This window comes from Periplaneta americana, chromosome 9 (genome assembly GCF_040183065.1).
Source record: "Periplaneta americana isolate PAMFEO1 chromosome 9, P.americana_PAMFEO1_priV1, whole genome shotgun sequence".
NCBI lineage: Eukaryota > Metazoa > Arthropoda > Insecta > Blattodea > Blattidae > Periplaneta > Periplaneta americana.
Genome location: NC_091125.1, coordinates 17283254 through 17296868, shown reverse-complemented (window position 1 = coordinate 17296868; position 13615 = coordinate 17283254). Strand labels below are relative to the sequence as shown.

The 13615-nt window shown below is 33.9% G+C and overlaps 1 pseudogene; it reads left to right on the top strand.

Annotated features, from left to right (window-relative positions):
- Window positions 1-13615, top strand: part of LOC138705798 (DNA-directed RNA polymerase I subunit RPA1-like) — a 164016-nt pseudogene that overhangs the window by 112133 nt on the left and 38268 nt on the right.

Sequence of the window (13615 nt, the reverse complement as noted above, 5' to 3'; positions counted from 1 at the left end):
CACTACCTCTAGCGCTTGAAAGTGGAACTAGCCGCTGGCGCACAGAGAAACAAAACACAGGAAAATTCGCTCAGTGTCCATTCTTTATAATCCCTCTTCGCTGGTTATACTGTGCTACATTTGTTATTCATTTCGTACGTTACGCACTTCACATTGTTATTGCTCATAAGCATTCGATATGTCGGTGCTCTCCAAGTCATACAGACCCAGAAACAAAATTTGGGCCACCTGAATTTTGTTCTGGGCCTGTAAAATCAATCATTTTCAATATTACTGAAATGTCTGATGTCGAAATCTGCTGTGATTATCACGTGGGCTGTCAGGTAGTTACTCAGAATTTTTCCTTTCATATAATACGCACCCTGGATTTTTAATCCAAAAATTATGGAACAAAGTGCGTCTATTACACGAATATATACGGTAATATTAGATTATACAATTATGCGTGCTTCCAAACATGGCCTAGGCAAATATGATTTTTGTCTGCTGTAAGGATTGAAATGGAATTGAAGCTTGTTGTGTTTCAATCTCAGGTATAACTACAAGGCACTGAGATGTGCTGATCCTGTGAGTGCAGAGTTCCAAGGAGACCGTGACTTCGGTGCTATAACAGAGAAGCTAGACAGTCTCATGGATGATTATTTGAAAGAAAGTCACAGTTGTAGGAAATCTGAGTTCCGGCATCTGATGTCTGTGAAATCCATGCTTTCTCACGTACATCCAGGGGAACCCGTCGGACTTCTGGCTGCTCAAGTAAGTTGTTTCTTGTATAATAATATAGCATTCATCATCATTCACCGAACACAAATTCAGGCCATAAGTTGACCTATTTCGCTCTCAGCTAGACAGGATCTACAGTCTATACAAACTAGAAAGGTATTGACAGTTCTCGCTTGCACATGCGGAAAGGGAGCGACGTTGTGAAGTTATGCGGTAGTCAGTGCGGCTCTTTGCGCCTCCTATCTGCCGTGTCGGAACTAAGCAGCTGACATGAAATCATAAACTCATAAATTTGTATCATACGGTAGTCTTTGACCAGACTAATATAATAATAATAATAATAATAATAATAATAATAATAATAATAATAATAATAATAATAATAACAATAATAATAATAAACATATGAATGAATGCGATTATGGTATATACTGTGTAAGCGATAAGTTCTCTCCACTAATACCTTACGACCATTGATTTTTTTATACTTGAAACCTGAATTCTTTAAGACAGTGTGCAGGGAAGAAACACTGCCGTGAAAAACATCCGCATCTCAAAGCAAAATTTGCAGCTTTTGTAATTTAGGTTGCCCCTCCCGTCAGTAATATAAACATACATGCCGCCAGATTGCATTCTCCTGAAAGACATCTAAAGGTCCGGTCACACGTCGCTACGTTTGCAGCGATGCAGTACAAAAAACTGCGCAACTCTTGTACTGTGACGTGTGAACAATGGTGCAACCTGAAAAGTAGCGGCTGCCGAACCTGCTGCCCGCTACTTTTCCATGCTGCGTGCAGCTTAAAAGTATCGACGTGTAAACAGGGTTCTCAGGGTTGCAGCCGCAGCATTTTTGATATCGGTTTTGTTGAAACTTTTGCTGCGGTTGCAACCAGTGTTACCACCCAAATGTGCCAATGATACTTTTATTGTTTTAATATATTTTAATGTTAAATGTGATGAAAATAAATTATTTGTAACAGTTATTAAATACACAACACAGTCTGAGCATAATTGCTGACGATATAATTCATTTTTTAAACTTTCCATAGCGTTGTTCCAAACAGGAGGGTTGCCAACATTGATTACGTGAATATACTATTGGTTATCATTTAAGTATATAGGCGTTTTTAAAAGCTTTATAGTAAAAATAATGCCACTTTCTGAATACTAGTTAGGACAGAAAAGCAAATAATAGATAAGTAAGCTTTCGCATGAGTTTCTTAATAATGCGAACATAACCACAAAATGTATATTGAGAAGTCAACACGGAGATGGAAACCTGCAGCATGACTGCGGCTGCAAAAGTAGTGCCTTGTGTGTGAACAGACTCGCAACCTCCAGTTGCAACTTTTGCAGCACTCGGGTTGTGCAGCACGAAAAGTAGCGTGCAGCGCGCTACTCTTGGCTTACGTGTGAACAGAGACACAACTATTGCAGCTGCAGTACAAAAGTTGCGCTGCAAAAGTAGCGATGTGTGACCGTGCCTTTGATTTGTTATCCACTTTTCCACTTTCATTTTCTTTCCCAGGGTTTCCAGTCGGGAAGGTCCATCCTCTTGCTCATTCAATTTAATCTTTCCTTTCCTATTGTAACGATGGTGTTCTTTCCTATTTTGAGAGCCTCTGCAGTACTATTTACCACCTGTTGTACAGGATAAGAGGCCCGCCATTGTCTCTTCTTTCTCGAAATAGTCTTGCACATTACAAACCATTTCTCTCACCTGACTTGTAAGAGGAGCACTTTTTCCGTTATTTCTAGACCACTTGCTGTCCCTTGTAGCACTCCTTTCTCCCTCTGAGCCCGTGGTTCGTTTTGTGCCGCTAACTGCAGGAGTGATGTCTTGCAACATTGTATAAGTGAAACACACTGACACTATAAGTCATGTTACAAATACACTCACAGCTAAATTAAATTTAAAACTAAATTCAAACTAACTCTACCTTCATCAACAACAAAATATCTACGAAAACAATAGCCACGACAGAACACTAATACTTGCTGTAACACAGTAACGAAGATTCATCACTTCCAAACAAAACACGTACTCTCTGCGAAACAGTCGGCAACATTGGCCTGTTGTCATGGTCTCTGATTGGCTAGTTTGGGCAGTTGCCATGGTGACGCTTAGAAGCCGCTGAACTGTCTGTATAGACTGTAAGAGTTGTTTTCGTGGATGGCCAATTCGACGTCTTCCTTCTGGCTGGTAGTGTAATACAATGCAACATTAGGTATCCGAGTTGGTGGCATTCATGACATGTTGGAGCCATCTTTTCCTGTAATTGAAAAGTTTTTCTTCTAATGGCTGCATGTAGAGTATATCCAGCTGTTCGGTGCGTACTGTATATCTCATTTCTGCAGCTCTTAATGTACTGAAGTCTTTCTTCTTCAAGTTTCACTTCCATATAGGATAGTCAGAGAGGCTAGTGATTTATACAATTTTAATCCCGGGTTTTCAGCCCTATGTGCTGATGCTTTATCCACTAAGCCACACCAGATTCCAGTTTCAGTGCCGGATCGAATCCCCTCAGTTTAAGTTCTACCTCTCAGTTTTCCTTTTGGTGGCGTACCCTCATGTACTGTATGACAGAAAATGTGACAGTGGCAAGATGTCCAATGCACTATGTACAGAGGCGCACTCATTATGAGTGACTAAGTGGCCGGAATCCGACAGGATGAGCATCATCTTGAATCACAAAGTGATTACTTATGCATATCATATTAGTATATCATTATATATATATATATATATATATATATATATTATAGTCATCTTGAGATTTTTTTTATCAAAATGTTTGTGGACTTAATATGAAAAGTGATTAAATTTTCCAAAATATAGTGATTAATAATGATATCACAATCTGTCTCACTGAAACATGGTTATCCGAATCTGTTGTTAATACAAATTTGTTTCCTAACAATTATACTGTGTTTCGTGCTGATAGATTATTTGAAGTTACCAACAAAGTAAAAGGTGGGGGTGTCTTAATGGATACCTTTTATACGTCGGAGATATGATTTAGAATTCGTTAATGAATGCATTTGGATTGAAATTAAAATGCTAATTGGAAATCATTATTTCCCACCCGATACAGATCATAAACATGTAAAGTCTTATCTAAATTTTATAGAAAACAATCTTGATACCCACAACTTTAGAATTGTTATCCTCGGGGATTTCAATGCTCCTGGCATGGTTGCATTCTTAATGATATTCATTATTATGCTAAAATTAAGTTTCAGGATTTATACCGGCATTCCTTTTCTTGTCTTCTTGGACTAAACCAATTAATCTTATGAGAAATAGTAAAACTCTTCTTGATCTTGTTTTTACAAATGTCTGTAACTGTTCAGTTAATCTTGCTAATCATTCACTAGTTTTGGAAGATGTTCATCACCCATTAAACTATTCTCAAGGTGATTATCACTGTATTTATCCACTCTCCACAATTTTGTTTGGGATTGTATACGGTATATCTTACTACCGATGTCAATGTTGCTACTAATTCTCTGACTAAAATTGTAAATGATGCTATATCTAAAGCTGTCCCTGTTACCTTTGTGAAAATGTCGCACTATCCTAAATGGTTTTCAAACAGTCTACATCAACTCATTAAGAAAAAGAACAAAGCACATAGAAATTTAAAAAAATATAAATCTGATCAACACTATCAAATTTTCTCTTACTGTAGAAAACAAGTCAAGGGTTTGATTAATTCTGATAAACGTAATTGGTTACAATCCATTGATGACAGTTTAAAAAAGAGCCTAATAAATTTTGGAAATATGTAGAATCTTTTCAGAAATCGAAAAACATTCCTAATGAATTTATTATTAATGGGGTTCACATCGCTGATCAAAGAGTCATTGCAATGCATTTGCTAGTCAATTTAAATCATTTCAGATCAGTCATAACTCTAATTTTCTCAGTTGTTATTCTAACATTAATGACTTTTTACCCCTATCTGTAATATCTTGTGAGAATGTCAGGAAGGCCATAAAAAATGTCAAACCTAATAAATCTATGGGTCGGATGGCATCCCTAATTTTATTATTAAAGGATGCTCTGAAATTCTTATAGGCCTACCTGTTTTAACCTACATTTTCAATTTGAGTTTGAAAACAGGGAAATATCCTTCTCTTTGAAAGGAAGCATCTGTTATTTCCATATTTAAGAATGGTAATAAAGCTATTGTAAGTAATTATAGACCTATTTCCATTCTTGATAACTTCTCAAAAATTTTGAAAAAAAAAAAAAAAAAATTAAAAGACATATTTCTTTTTACGTGAAAAACAAAATGAATTCGGCCCAACATGGTTTTACAAACGGGAAATCTACGACTACTAATTTAGTATCATATCTCAATTTTGCTATGCCTATATTTGAAACTCAGGGTCAAATTGATTCCATATATTTTGACTTTAGCAAAGCATTTGGTGTTGTTTCCCGTAATATGTTACTGAGTAAATTAAACTCTTTTGATCCTACCACTAACTACCTGAACTGGTTTGAAAATTTTTTAAAAGATAGACAATCCTGTGTTAGACTTCGAAATTCTTACTCTGATCCATATATTAGTTTATGCGGACTTCCACAGAGTTCCACTTTGAGGTCTCTATTAGTTTTATTATTTATAGATGATACCAGTACTAGACTAAGTTCTAACTGCCTTTTATTTGCTGATGACCTGAAAATATTTCGCAAAATTAATAGTCTGGCAGACTGCGTAACTTTGCAGAATGATATAAACGCTGTTGAGCTATGGCCTGCTGGTAATGGAGTGAAAATTAATGAATCGAAAATTTTAGTCATTTCCTTCTCTAGAAAAACCACTTCTCTCAAATTTAATAATTGAGGACCGTTTTTACAAAACTTGCTAACTGAAAAAACTAAATTTTACAGGAGAGACAAAACACTATAGTAAGCAAGTTTTGCTGTATGTCTCACTTGTAGCAGAAAGCAAGTTTTGAAAAAACGATCACACTTTGACATGCTACAATGAAGAGAAATAACCCAATTTTACTAAGATGCTTTGAACCTCATGTAGAGGCCTGCCTTATGTTAACGAATCCATCAAAATCTCAATTTTGCAAATTTTGCAGTTAGCAAGTTCTGCAAAAACGGTCCTCAATTATACTCTTAATAATATCAACATAATAAGGAAAGACTGTATTAGAGACCTGGGAGTTATACTCGATACCAAATTACATTTTCATAATCATGTCCAATATATTTATAATCATTCCATTAGAATGCTCGGACTTATAAGGTCTATGACTTATTCTTTTTCTACTCCAGCTACTATTGTAATTTTATACTATACATTAATCAGATCTAAACTCGAATACACATCTGTTGTCTGGAATTCTATTACTTCTATTGAATTGGTTAAATTGGAAATCATTCAAAGAAAATTTATGTCCCTACTTGCTTTCAGGTTTTTATCAAATTCATCTATTTTCAATTATGAGAGTACTTGTAAATATTATAAGTTTTCTAGCCTTTATGTTAGACATCTTGAATTTGACTATTTATTCTTTTGTAAGGCTGTAAAGGGTGATATTGATTGTGAATCCTTCATAAGCAATATCTACCTTCGGGCCCCTTCGAATGATTTAAGATTTCAAAAAATTGTTTATACCTATAAGCCGAAATCTCTCCAGTTGTCAGATGCATGAAAGCTGCCAATTTATGTTGCATTAATTCGGATCCGTTTAATGTGTAGCTTGCTGTTTGGTTATTTTTATATTGAGTTTACACGTTAAAATCACACTCATTTCAGTTTCATTCGTTTGTGTTGTTTTTTAGCTATTCTGTATCATGTATTTTGCAGTTATCTATTAATTTTGTCATTATTGGTTATTTTATTTGTCTCTAATTTTAATAATTATTTTTATGCACTGTTTATGTAATTCCTTGTGTATTGTAAATCTTGTGCTAACTTTTATCTTGTGCTAAACTGTTGTTGGCTCCAGGCTGTTGTACAGCACAATAAATATTAGTAAATAAATTATTATTGTTATTATTATTATTATTATTATTATTATTATTATTATTATTATTATTTATAAATTACACTTGTGAGGAAGTTAAACGCAGAATAAATATAGGAAATGCGTGCTATTATTCTGTTGAGAAGATTTTGTCATCCAGCCTACTTTAAAAAATACTGAAAGTTAGAATTTATAAAACAGTTATATTACAGTCGTTCCATATGGTTGTGAAACTTGAACTCTCATTTCGAGAGAGGAGCAGAGGTTAAGAGTGTTCGAGAATAAGGTGTTTAGGAAAATATTTGGGAGTAAGAGGGTTGAAGTTACAGGAGAATGGAGAAAATTACATAACACAGAACTGCACTCATTGTCTTCTTCACCTAATATAATTAGGAACATTAAATCCAGACATTTGAGATGGGCAGGGCATGTAGCACGTATGGGTGAATCCAGAAATTCATATAGAGTGTTAGTTGAAAGACCTGAGGGAAAAAGACCTTTGGGGAGGCCAAGCCGTAGATGGAAGGATAATATTAAAATGGATTTGAGGAGGTGAGATATGATGGTAAAGATCAGATTAATCTTGCTCAAGATAGGGACCGATGGCAGGCTTATGTGAGGGGGCAATGAACCTCTGGGTTCTCTAAAAGCCATTTGTAAGTAAGTTATTTTAAATATACAATCTGTCTGCATAAGGAGTCTATAAATACACATGGTTTTTCTATTTCAGTCCATCGGAGAGCCATCCACTCAAATGACTCTGAACACATTTCACTTTGCTGGTCGTGGTGAGATGAATGTGACATTGGGTATACCTCGATTGCGAGAGTTGCTGATGACAGCATCACATAATATGAAGACTCCAAATATGGACATACCATTCCTTCCTGACATACATAAACTAGAGAAAAAAGAAAATAATTTGAAATTGAAATTGTGTAGAGTTACAATGTCTGACATATTGCAGTACATTGATGTAAAGGACAAAATTGAACTTTTTCCTGAAAGGTAAGAAGTGAAAATGTATATAACATTTATGCTGAACAAATTGCTGTATATGAAAATTAAAGCTGTTTTCAATTTTTTTGCATACTACTTTCTTTCACCAAGTACGCAATGTTTATAAAATACTACGTACAAATGTATGACCACGTTTTTAGAGATATCAGCAAATACGTTAGAAACGTTGATTAATACTTTATTTTGGTTATTCTCGTTAGTCTGTAATCGTTGTAAACTTCTTCACCAATTTATGATTATACTTATTCTCAAGGTATCAGATAGACTTTCAGTAATCGTCATCTGATAAAACTTTGCGTTTACTTGTGTTATAACCTCTCTCTATCAAGTCTATAAATACAGGTTCGAAACTTACTGTTTTCCGTTAGAAATCTGGCACTGGTTCTTATTAAATTACTACTTGGCTTTATTTCCAAGCTTCTGTGTATTCAGAGCTTTCAGATGATTAAAGGTTGACGCTCACTGGCACGAACCGACCGGAACGGAAATCTACAGCAGTCCGTCTTCCGCGGAAGCTCTGACGCTCACTGCTCGGAATATTCCGGTACAGTCGACAGGTAGTCTGTTTTAAACATGGAGTGGGATAGTAGTTCCGAAGATTATTTTATTTTACTCAGTCTTTAGCTGATGAGGAAGGAAAAAAGAAAATATGGGTCCATAACTAGAGCCCGGATTTTATGTAATGTGAAAATGAGAACTATGTAGACTACATAAATATGAAGCTAAAAAAGTATGTAGATAAATATGTAATAAATAAAAGAAAGTTGGTAATTTAAAATCTAAGCTTTATTAGATGTATTTGTGCACACTAATAAAAAATTACAGGTGCACATGTGATTGAACCTCATTGTTTGGAGGCGCAATTAATAATTGAATATTTTTACATATTTTCTACGGTGATTGATCGTCTCGTCAACGGCAACCCATACGTAGGAATCATCAAGTCCATCTCTAATCGTTTCCATTGTGTCAGTGTAGCAGGAGTTCAAATATTTTTTCCGGAGTGTTGATTCATGAGAAATATTGAAGTTGCAGTATTTGCGTAGGAATGCTTGGAACTTTGGAACTCCAAGTTTATACCACTGTATATGTTTGCAGCAACCATTGCCATGCACAAATTTTTATTAAATTCACTTGTAGAAGACGAATGTTTCAGCACCACTTGTGTAAGAAGAACTTTTTCTTTTCGACGGAGCACGTTTTTTATTTCTCACATGAAGTTCAATTTTTAAATGCTATTCTAATTGTGACTTCATGGAGCACCCAATGCGTTTGTCACACACTTTGGACTGCACGATTTTACCATTTTAGTAAAGGAATCGTCAATTGAAATCCAGTCTTTTAACTTGGATGCGAATGACAGTAGGCTTGCTATTATATTACCTGATGTCAAAATAAGTTTCTTAAAAAAACAGAAAAAACTATTGTTTTCTTTTAGAGCAACTGATTCATTCTTTCCTTCACTACTACCATTCGCATTGGTATTTGTACCTACTTTACCGTTACTTCTCAAGGGATACAAACTATTAGCATTGCAAAGAGATGTCCATTTTTTGACAGAATACGTTATTATTTTCAATTATCAAATTATATTTATGCACTAGAGACGAAGGGATAAGCTTCATAAACAATTTTAAAAATAACTTAATCATTACGTAGAGAGAAAATTAGTGAAAAAATGTATATATTCTTTCAAAATATGCAATATCCTTCAAAATATTTTAAAATATATAATATATGCCAAAATATTTATTATGCACCAAAATATGTAAAAACATTTAAAACTTCGAAATAATGATCCCTTTCGTTAATCTTCGATGCTACTTACCCATTAGAATTCTACGAAATGTTTATTTGGCCATTATTCAGTCTACCATTCAATATGGTATAATTGTTTGGGGTGGAAGTACAAACATTAATCTTAGTTCGTTAAATTTACTACAAAAACGAATAATTAAAATTTGTTTGAAGAAACGTTTCGATTATCCAACTAAATTAATTTATTCTGAATTTAATGTATTCAATATTGAACAAATTTATAAGCATACGCTGTTAAAATTTTATTATAAAAATCGTAATAAGTTTGTATTACAGACACATAATTATGACACAAGACGAAATATTAATTCAACATTAATAGAACCTAAATGTCTCACATCTGCTGGTCTAAAGCATAGCATAAATTTTGGCCCTCGGTTGTACAATGCTTTAACTAAATTACACCCAGAACTTCTAACATGTAACCCACTAACATATAACAAGAAAATTAGAAACGTGTTAATATCTTCAATTTGATTAAATAAATTTATAGCCTATGTGTATGAATTAATCAACCTATATTATATTTGTATTCTATAATTTATACATTGTCCTACTTTTCACGTGCGATATTATTCTTCTCTAGTGTTAATATTATATTATATAATTCCATTGGCGCTATAATTTAAATTTTAGTTCCTATTTTATTTTACTTATTTATTTTTATTATTTTTTCTGTATTTCTCTTATATTAATATTGTATTATATAATTTCTGTAACTGTAATTTTAATTTTATTTCCTATTTTATTTTATATTCTCTTACAGGCCTATTAATATTATATCTTAACTGCGATCGAACACGAGCGCTGCTCATTCGGTCTCAAATTTTGTTAATACTACTGTATCTCCTTTTTATATTGATGGTATTATTTTATTTCTATTTGTCTTGTTTGTTTGTAATTATATTCTTTATTCTGTATATTTAAATTTGAATTTAAATTTAATACGATTCGCGAACTTTTAGCTTTCCTTATAGCTACATATGTAGGAACGGAATATGTAATTACATACAATCCGGGCTCTAGTCATAACAATATAAAAAAGTGTTTTGATTAATTTAACCATCTTTGCCCACATTTGTGTAAAGATCGAGTAATGGTTTTTTTTAGTACTTTCGTATGAGCGAAGAAAAATGTTTAAAATTTCATCTGTTATTAGCATCTGAAATAATGAAGGGAAACATCACATTTCGAAGGCCAATCAGCACAGAAGCGCGATTAGCACTGTTAAAATTAACTTTTCATCACCCATTTTAAGAATAATCTGTCTGGACAACGCACCAGCACATGTTGAGTGGGAAAGTACTGAGAATAGCCAACACACTTTTCTCCGAAGACCAGCGAAGACATACGAAAGCAGCCGATCGTCATCGGAAATTCCGCTAGGGTCGTGTCGCGAGAACCCTGTCCGTCAGGACCGGCAGCCGGTTGCTTCCGTTCGGACAAGTGAGCGTTTACCGTTTAAAATACATGCATACGTCTCTCACAGAATATTTCCGGTTCGTTCCGTTCCGGTCGGTTCGTGCCAGTGAGCGTCAACCTTAAGATTTGGTTGAACTGTGTTTCATAAATGCTGATGTTGCATTTCTTTGAGCATCTGTAATGTGAAGTCATTTTAAACGGGATAATTCTATTACTGTGTGTCCCATTTTTATTCTTGCTCCAGATGTTTGAATTTTACATGGACTATGTAAATATAAGTGTTTGGGATTTTCTTAGGAGTTTTAATATGATGTTTTTTTCAAAAATAGGATTTTGTCATTGAGAGAAAAGTCTTAAAGGAGTACTGAACTCAAAATCACATTCTGGGATGATATATTCTAAACAACATGCAATGAAGCAAACTAGACCTTTCTACAATTAATGGTTTCCAAGCAACATACCTCTGAACGTGTGACATCATACTGCTATGCCGCACACAGCAAGTCCATCGTTGCTTTAGTTACATTACATTCACTATAATTCATGTCCAATACCGTTCTTCTCTTCATAACAAAGTGTTAAGCAGCTGTGAACTTGTACAACGCAAACCACGGTTGCAGTTGTGACTAACAAGAAAGACAGACTATGATGTGATGTCACATTCTTAATCATAACTATGGACCTCAAATTTCTTGAATAAAATCCCTTAAATTTTCTTGAGTGACAAAGGTAAAAATTCTTGAGTAAAATAATTAAATTCTTGGATGAAAAAGGAAAATTTTTGAGTTCTGTGATCATCTATACTTGAATAAACAGCTCAATATGGCACCAGGTACTGTTTACAGTTTTATTAGTATGTGAGGGACAATAGAAATAGTAGCTTCGCGCACAACTTGCTTATTGCAGAAACTGCACAGCATTATATTATCTCCAAACTTGTTCATTCCATCTTGGGAGAATTGTTTGATCCGTTTATCTAACCTGAGTTTCAGCAGCATAATGAATAATATCATATAAATCAGTTTTTATTTTCACTCAATCACTTATCATGTTAAGATGGCAGAAATGAATTCTGTTACATCAGGATACAATATTAATATACGTCACGAATATTTTCGACTTACTTTCAAGTCATCTTCAGGTGATAGTTTACTAACAAACAAACATTTGAACATGGTGAAAAATATTATTTAAACACATTTATAAAACACTAATAAATAGTCTAACCATGCATACTTTTTCTTAAAGTGGTTAAATGGCGTACATGGTATTAAATTAACATTCAGATAGAAAGCCTTCCAGTGGATATAATTATAATTTATGCAATATATTAAAAAGCAGGCTCCCCTCTAGCTGAGTTGGCAATAATAATATAACTTCAGATAGGATGTTTACTGTTTCTTAAGGTATTAATCATTTGTCTTCGAATGTAGGCTTTCATGGCTCCCACCAATGAGGTGAGTGTTTTCCAAGCTAAGAAGCAATGATCTACTTTGTAGAGGTGCAGACAGTTATTATACGCAACTTAATTTCGTAAAATTTTCTGTGGCCAGTCTTTTCGCATACACATGTATGAAAATAATTCCATAGTGGTGTATTGCGAGCACGTGCATCCAGAAAATAAATTGTTGCAAATGTATGTATGCATATCCCACACTTTTGATGCTCTAGTTACAGATAATACATCAGGGAATAGGTTTGTATTTTTTTTTAACTATGCTATTTAATGTAATCATTTTAATTTGAAAGAAAAATAATTTAAAAAGTATTGCATTTAATATTTCAAATGCACTGAACCCAAAATCTCAACTATATATAGACTCAAGAGTACTAAGCGATCTTATTACAGTGCGCACATACTTCACGTAGTTTCAAATAGTCATAACTACACAAATAGTAAATAACTGTGGAAATAAACAATATGGATCTCTTTATTTGATGCCTGGAATTCATAAAAAAAATTCGCCCATTTATGAAAAGGTCATACTTTGTCAGTTTGCGATTTGATGTGGAATGACTGTTAAATAAAAATTCAGTGGTTTGAGGTAAGGAGGAATAGACCAGAATGTTGGTCCCCGTGATCTTTTCATTTCTTAGAGAATCATTGACCTAGAATCATTACAGCAGCAAAAGAAAATAAAATGAGGCAGTGCCCACCATGCATGAAAACCCCAGATCTTACACCTGCTACTGGTGAATTAATTTGACTAAATTTCTGAAACTGAAGTGTCAAGAGAATGAATACAGTATTGTAATTTGTTCATTTTCTTATTTCAGGAACCAAGTATATATGATACATATGCAGTTTCTTCCACGTGAAGTATACAAGTCCAAATTTTCTGTGAAACCATCAGAAATTCTGAAGCATGTCGAGAAAAAGTTTCTGAAGGAGATCTTCTATGCCATGAAGAAAATATTGAAAATAAAAGCTACATTGTAAGCACTAATTTAATTTATTTTTATACTCGTTTACTTAGATCTTTTATTTCCTGCTTCAGACTTTTGTGCATTTGGCATGAGTCACTACTTACTAGTGGACTGGTGAATGTTCACTGTATCGTCATTTCTGATGATGGATTGAAGTATGCAATATTTGAGAAGTAAATTAGAGATGTCATGTCAGCTGTTAATCTTATAAAAT